Source organism: Heteronotia binoei, chromosome 1 (assembly GCF_032191835.1).
Source record: "Heteronotia binoei isolate CCM8104 ecotype False Entrance Well chromosome 1, APGP_CSIRO_Hbin_v1, whole genome shotgun sequence".
Taxonomy (NCBI): Eukaryota; Metazoa; Chordata; class Lepidosauria; order Squamata; family Gekkonidae; genus Heteronotia; species Heteronotia binoei.
Window position 1 is genome coordinate 181,175,782 of NC_083223.1, and position 7,427 is coordinate 181,183,208.

Genomic DNA, 7,427 nt, shown 5'->3' on the forward strand with positions numbered 1-7,427 from the left:
CTGCAACTTTTCAGAAGGACTGTCAGATGATTACAGCTCTCTTTTGGTCTGCATGCTTTAAGAGCTATGAGCTAACTGATTGGGATGTCAAAGCATGCCATTATGTTCTATCATTCTGTATGATCACCATCTTCAAGTACTTGAAGGGCTGTCATATAGAGGATGATGTGGAATTGTTTTTTGTGGCCCCGGAACGTAGGACCAGAACCAATGGGTTGAAATTAAATCAAAAGAGTTTCTGGCTCAACATTAGGAAGAACTTCCTGACCGTTAGAACGATTCCTCAGTGAAACAGGCTTCCTTGGGAGGTGGGGAGCTTTCCTTCCTTGGAGGTTTTTAAACAGAGATTAGATGGCCATCTGACAGCAATGAAGATCCCGTGAATTTAGGGGGAGGTATTTGTGAGTTTCCTGCACTGTGCAAGGGGTTGGACAAGATGACCCTAGAGGTCCCTTCCAACTCTATGATTCTATGATTGTGTTCATATATCTGAAGTCTTTAAATCTGATCTGTTCTAATAGTAGGAATTCTAAATATGGTAAAATTGAGCAGCAACACATAATCTTCCTTTAACTTAAGGGCTTATATTTTTAACAGCACTGAAAACTTCAGGGGAGACCCCAGCGCAAGGGCAGCAGGCCTCCCCCAGCCCCGCTGGATAGCGCGACATCGGGAGGCCCCCGAGCAAGCGCTGCAGGACTCTCTGAGCCCTGCCGGACAGCAGAATACTGGGAGGCCCCCACGCAAGCATGGCAGGCCTCCCCAAGCCCCACCAGACACCCAGATGTCGGGAGGCCCCCACGTAAGTGTGGCTGGCCTCTCTGAGCCCCACCAGGCAGTGGGGGAAGTCGATGAGGCCCAGCCGGAATGCTGCCTGGACCAGCTGGAACGCTGCCCGGGCCAGCCGGAACAGCATTCCGGGGTGTTCCGACTCAAAAAAAGCCCTGCTTATAATTATTGTTTTAGTGCACTGGCATAATTCCATACATGGTTTGCACCTGAATTTCTAGTAGCAGCTCACTTCTATCATTTCCCATTCTATGGAGCATCTTTAAAACATTTTCTGCCATTCTGTTCACATACTGGTAATTCTAGCATCCCACCAACCAGGGTGGATTCAATTTAAGTCGTTGATTTAAATCATGATTTAAATCACTAATCAATAAGACTCGATTTAAATCATGATAAAGGCTAATTCTTGCTGGCCTTAATATTAACTACCCAAATGAAGATTTCATTGTAGTATAATAACTTCTCAGGTTAGTTTTAGTTACCGTATTTTTCGGACTATAAGACGCACTTCCCCCCCCCCCAAAAAAAAGTGGGGGGAAAAGTGTGTGCGTCTTAATAGTCCGAAGGTACGTACCTTCGGGGGGGGGGGATCTGCTGCCTCTTCCTCCGATCCGGCGCTTCCCCACGCCTGGCTCCATCTTCTTCAGGCAACCGCTGGGATCGCTCCACATGGCCCCAGAGCTTTGCAAGTGCCGGCTGCGGAGGGGGCAGCGTGCTTCCTACTTGCCTGTGTCCCTGCCTTCAGCTGTGATGTTTAAAGCAAGCGCTGGGATCGCTCCCTCCCCCCTCCGATCCCAGCGCTTGCTTTAAACATCACAGCTGAAGGCAGGAACACAGGCAAGTAGGAAGCACACGCCCCCTCCGCAAACGCAGCACTTTGTGAGCGCCGGCTGTGGTGAGGGCAGGGTGCTTCCTACTTCCCTGTGTTCCTGCCTTCAGCTGTGATGTTTAAAGCAAGCGCTGGGATCGGAGGGGGGAGGGAGCAATCCCAGCACTTGCTTTAAACATCACAGCTGAAGGCAGGAACACAGGCTCCCTCCCCCCTCTGATCCCAGCGCTTGTTTTAAACATCACAGCTGAAGGCAGGCACACAGGGAAGTAGAAAGCACGCTGCCCTCGCCACAGCCGGCGCTCGCAAAGCGCTGCGTTTGCGGAGGGGGCGGGTGCTTCCTACTTGACTGTGTTCCTGCCTTCAGCTGTGATGTTTAAAGCAAGCGCTGGGATCAGAGGGGGGAGGGAGCAATCCCAGCGCTTGCTTTAAACATCACAGCTGAAGGCAGGCACACAGGGAAGTAGGAAGCACCCACCCCCTCCGCAGCCGGCACTTGCGAAGCGCTGGGGCCACGTGGAGCGATCCCAGTGCTTGCCTGAAAAAGATGGAGCCAGGCAAGCAGGCGCGGGGGAAGCGCCGGATCGGAGGAAGAGGCAGCGGATCACCCCCCAGGAGGAAGGTGCGTCCTATCCTCCGGAGCCCCTTATGGTGCGAAAAATACTGTATATAGATAATTATGAAATCACTGTAAGGTGAGCTATCTCCAGTTTAACAGGCTAATTTTCCTATTTGAACAACTTTTCTGCTGTACTTTATCGGAAGGATAAAAATAATCATGAACAATAACAGTTTAAATTGTTTTATTTAACTAAAACAATAACATTACATATGTATTATATATATGTATTCTTGTATTTGGTTACACTTCCATGAGGATACACTCATAAAGATCTCAAGATTTCTGGAGTATTCTAGTCAGAAAAATTTCACTTTCATTTGTACTGCCTGCCCCTCCCTCCTCACACTTCGCTCTTAACATCTCTTCCTTATCCAGACCTATTCTACCCAAACAATCTTATATTCATTGAACTTCTTGAAACTTAGCACTTCAGAGATAACAGTATGCATTGATTTACAGAGGACCAATGGGACTTAGGTTTCTTAACTCTGTAATGTTAAAATAACATTTTTTGCAGTGAATAAGAGGTATGTGGTCTCTGCAGACATAAATTCATGTTTGAGGACTGTAAAACCAAGCTCTGTGATAGTATCTTCCAGACTGAAAAACTGCCCAATAATCTAAACCTCTGTAAACATTGTGAATGGATTAATGAAATTCATTTACCAAAAAATGTAAACATTGCATGAATATACAGCCTTATGCTACGTAATTAAAAACTAATCCTTTTTTATGACTATTATTTTGGACTGCAATGCATATTAAATAGAAAACTATCTTTAGATTTTCCTCAGAAAGCTTTTTTGTTTTAAAAATTCCAACTTAAATCAAAACTCTGATTTAAATTTTAAAAATCTGATTAAAATCAAAAAATCCAATTTTTAAAATTTATTTTTAAATCATTAATTTTATCCACCCTGCCATCAACCTCTCTCCCCAGTATATGAAGTTAAAGATTTTATTTCATTTTAAAGAATCATATTTTGTTCTATATAAAGCCACAGAACCCATATATTTGTGCTAACAGTGCAGATGTGTCTATTCATACAAATTTTAACCTGCTCAACACAGAGGTTCCCATTCAGTGTTTACTCTAGTCAGAGTCATCAATTGATGTAATAAGGGGTCCAACAAGCAGTATGTGTTACAAGCAAAAACCCTGGCTCAAAGTTTCAATCACTTGTTTGTCTATAGGGGTGGCCAAACTGTAGCTCAGGAGCCATATGTGGCTCTTTCACACATATTGTGCAGCTCTCAAGGCTGAGGAGGAACTTAATGAGCCTGCTTCGGCGGGGAGGGTGGGATATAAGTAAAATATATTATTATTATTAATGCAGGCTTACACTCAAGTAAGCATGCACAGCATCAGGACATCAGTCAGCCTCTGTGCATTGACCCTTAAGTAGGTGACTATTTCCACTGTATGTGAAGTAGAAAAGAAAAGGGGCATAGGCAGGCTTGCAAGCTCTTCTCCTTCACCACAACAGTTGCCCAGAGACCTAGAGCACAGAAAGAGAGCTCAAGAGCTGAGGAAGAAAAGTGAGTATCATGCACACAGGATTCCCACCCTTCCCAGCTGGGTGGACGGAGCGACCTGACTGCAACCACTGCCAAGAAGGGCAGCATGCATATTCCTTCTCCCACTGGTGCTAAGAAATAATTTCCTAATCCTTCCCTATGCTTAGTTTATGTTGACAGTTATTCCCAGCTTTTGTTTTTAAAAAGTCTCCTTCTAGTATGTGTATATATATGTGTATATATATATATATATAATCTTTCTGTGCAGATAAAGTAGTAAGAGTTTTAACAAAACGTGTGTAATATTTGTTCATATCTTGCAGCACTCAAACATCTGACGTTTATTCTATGTGACCCTTACATTAAGCAAGTCTGGCTACCCGTCTAGATTATTCTTGTTCGGCCTTATCTGGGCGCTCTTAAGGGTCTCTGAGCTTCTTTGTCAGTGTTCCCACAACACACTTATTATCCTTCTGTCAAAAGATACACCCATAATGCCTTTTCTGGAACTTAGTACACAAGTAAATATTCTTACAGAATCTAACTGTATGTAACTAATCATTTATATCTAACTTTCTCTATCTGAAAAGAATATGATACATTACACTGATTTTACATAAAGGAGAGCAATTTATTTATTTTGATATTAGCTTTCCAGTTAACTTAAGTCCCCCAAGGCAGCAAGCAATCAAAACTCACTGTTGAGGGGAAGGGAAAGGAGATCATAAACCACTGAGACTCCTTCGGGTAGTAAAGGGCGGGGTATAAATCTAATCTCATCTCTTTCTTATCTCTAAAAGCAGTCCTCTCCACCCACCCAACCACAGCAGTAATTAACAAGCCACTCACCATGGTGACTTGCTGCCACAGAACTCAGCTGAGCCAAGTGCAGCCACTGCACAGTTCTTATGTGGCAACCTGCTACTAAGCAACTTCCAGGTCCAGCAGCAGCCACCATGCAAGATCCCCAGGCATCTACTACCATGCAACTTGCACAACTTGGCCAGGTCTAGTGGAGGCCACCACACAACATGCTCTGGTGAATGACTACCACTTCACTTGCACAACTCGGACCAGCAGCAAGAACCACACAAATAGCTCAAGCAACTCACTATCATGCAATTTGGGCCAATGTGCCAGGCCTAGTAGTGGCTACCACAGGACTCACCCATGCAAGTCAACCACCTGACTTGCATAACAATAAATGTTAGCTTTTAAGGTGCCAATGGACTTCTGGTTTTATTTCACAGCTTGGCAGGACTTTATTGGAGGCCGTAATAGCCAATCTGGCCCTGGAAGAGAGTGACTGAAAAAGGTAAAAAATGGAAGGCAAGAAAGGAAGCAGGGGAAGGTGTGTATAAAAGCAGCAGCTTAAAGTTTAATTCGGAGGAAAGTCACAGAGCTCCAAAGCAGTGTATCCTGCAGAGGCAAGGGCTTCAAAGGAGCAACGAAATCCCGCAGCTTTGTTTTTTTTTCCTTGTGGACTGAATTTGGGCAGCCTCCCCATCAGCAAGCTGCAAAAGGGCAACAGCTTCGGCTCTGCACGCTGAAAGGCCATAGAGGGCCGTTACTTCAAACTGGTGCTCTGGCCGCCTGAGAAGGCGCACCCCCACCCCAAATGATTCTATAGAGTGACCCATGCACACGTGATCATTAAGTGACCGCCAAACAGAACCCCCCCCCCCTTCGCAAAGCCCAAAGAAACATCCGAGGCAGGCGGGAGAAGGCCAGCGGAGGCGCTTCGAACACGAGAAAAGTAGTTACAACTGCCCATCCCCCAATTTATTAATAAGCGCGCGACCCGGCATGCGAGGTGCCGAAGGACCACCCCGCCTCCCCTACATCATCCACCACTTACCGGCTCCAGCGCTCTCCCACGATCCCTCTCCCACTCCGCCGGCTGTCGCGTTCATGCGTCTACCTGCGCGATGACGTCACCTAGCAACAGCGTTCTCCGCTGCTCAGCGTGTTGACGTACGTCGCAACGGGAGAGCTGGACGGAGCTGATGGTAGGGCGCAAATGAGAGCATAGAAAGCACTGCCAGAGTAAAAACCAAAGCTGAACTTGCTCAGTAGACCAGAGGGCTACTGGACCCAAACGGCCCTGCCAAAGGGGCTCCTTCCATCACACACCACACTCCTCATGGAGTGCCAAGAAGCGGCCTGGAGGGAAAGGAGACGCTGCTGTGCTCCTCCCGGCACAAAGTCCTACCGCGCCTGTTCCTCCTCACTGGCCCTACCCTCCGTGCGGACAGAGAGGACCGTTATTGGGCCCGCCCGGCAGCGCAAAGCTGCGCTGGCTATACTGCACAAGCGCCGCCGCGGTTCCCATATTGTTCCTTACCGGCCGCAGCTTTCTGCCTCGTCGGTCGGGCACACCAAGCCGTCCCGTTTCATTGAATCTGAATAAGTGTGCGTGTGTACACACGAAAGCTTATACATTGAATAAAACTTTGCTGGTCTTAAAGGTGCTGCTGGACTTACTGCGTTTACACATGTGACACGTTTACAACAATTTGGAGTAGGTATTCAGCCTTCAGATGTTCACCACAAAGCTAAGGCACGAGACAATTCAACAATATGATGAACTGTACTCTTGAAACGTGAATGTGATTGTTCAGCTGGCTGATAGTTAATATACTGCTTTTGAAACAGATTTCATCGTAAAAACAGGCAGGTGAAGACAAATACACACATTTTACCCACTTGGGTTTACTTTCAGGTAACTGCACAGGATGGCCAACTTAAATATTTAGATGCTCCATATGGCTGGCATAATGTTGAAGGCTGATCACTTATGAAATGGGTCCATACATACGTAACATTTACCAATACTATATGAGCTGTTGTGAGTGACCACTTGCAAGAGTGAAAATACTGCATATTTTAGCGCTTAAATAGGTTTCATCAGCCTTTATATGGCTGGCATCGTTAATTGTGCATAAGGCTCTGAAGCAAGTGAACACCTTGTTCCAAATAGCTACACAAAGCCACATAAAATTCCTTTTATATTAGTAAACTGTATAGAAAAATGGATTCACATTTTATCACATTTATTCACATTTTTAAGCTGCGCCTTGCCAAAGGCTGAGCACATCTCACAGAGGTCTGAGAGGAGCAGAACAGAGCAGAGCAGCTCTGATAGCTGAGACAGCTGGAGAAGTTGCTGAGAATTTCTGAGTTTTGAAAGACTTCATTCTGAGGTTTGTGGGGCTGCCTAAAATTCTGAGTTGTGATAGCTGGGGAACTGCTCTTTGTTTGGTTGAGTGGGCTAAAGGTGAAAGATATTGAGAGTGATTGCGGCTGATTGCTTAGGAGTGCCTCTGCTCCACCCTCTGCATTTTAAGCTGCGCCTTGCCAGAGAGCTAAAGGGCTCTTGGCCTGTGGCTCTTCGACTAGGGGCTCCCTAAGGACCAGGAACCCAGATCTCTGATTTCCTTGTTCTCCCAATAAGGTAAGTTGACCCCCCAGAAGGGGAGCCACTTAAACAAAAAGCATTTAAAGAGGACTGTATATATATATATATATATATATATATATATATATATATATATATATATATATATATATATATATATATATATATATATATATCTCATGAAGATAGAATGCCAGCAGGGGGGTGAGGGCTTTCCAGTGTTTTGCACTGAGTGTCACATGTATGAC

The 7,427-nt window shown here is 45.5% G+C and overlaps 1 protein-coding gene across 1 annotated transcript in view; it reads right to left on the reverse strand.

Moving 5' to 3' along the window:
* Nucleotides 1-5,732, reverse strand: part of BTBD9 (BTB domain containing 9) — a 376,375-nt gene extending 370,643 nt beyond the window's left edge. Inside the window, exon 1 of the mRNA XM_060244929.1 lies at nt 5,620-5,732. The gene's annotated coding sequence lies outside the window, so the exon portion shown is untranslated. The remainder of the gene's footprint in view (nt 1-5,619) is intronic.
* Between the last annotated feature and the right edge of the window lie 1,695 nt (nt 5,733-7,427).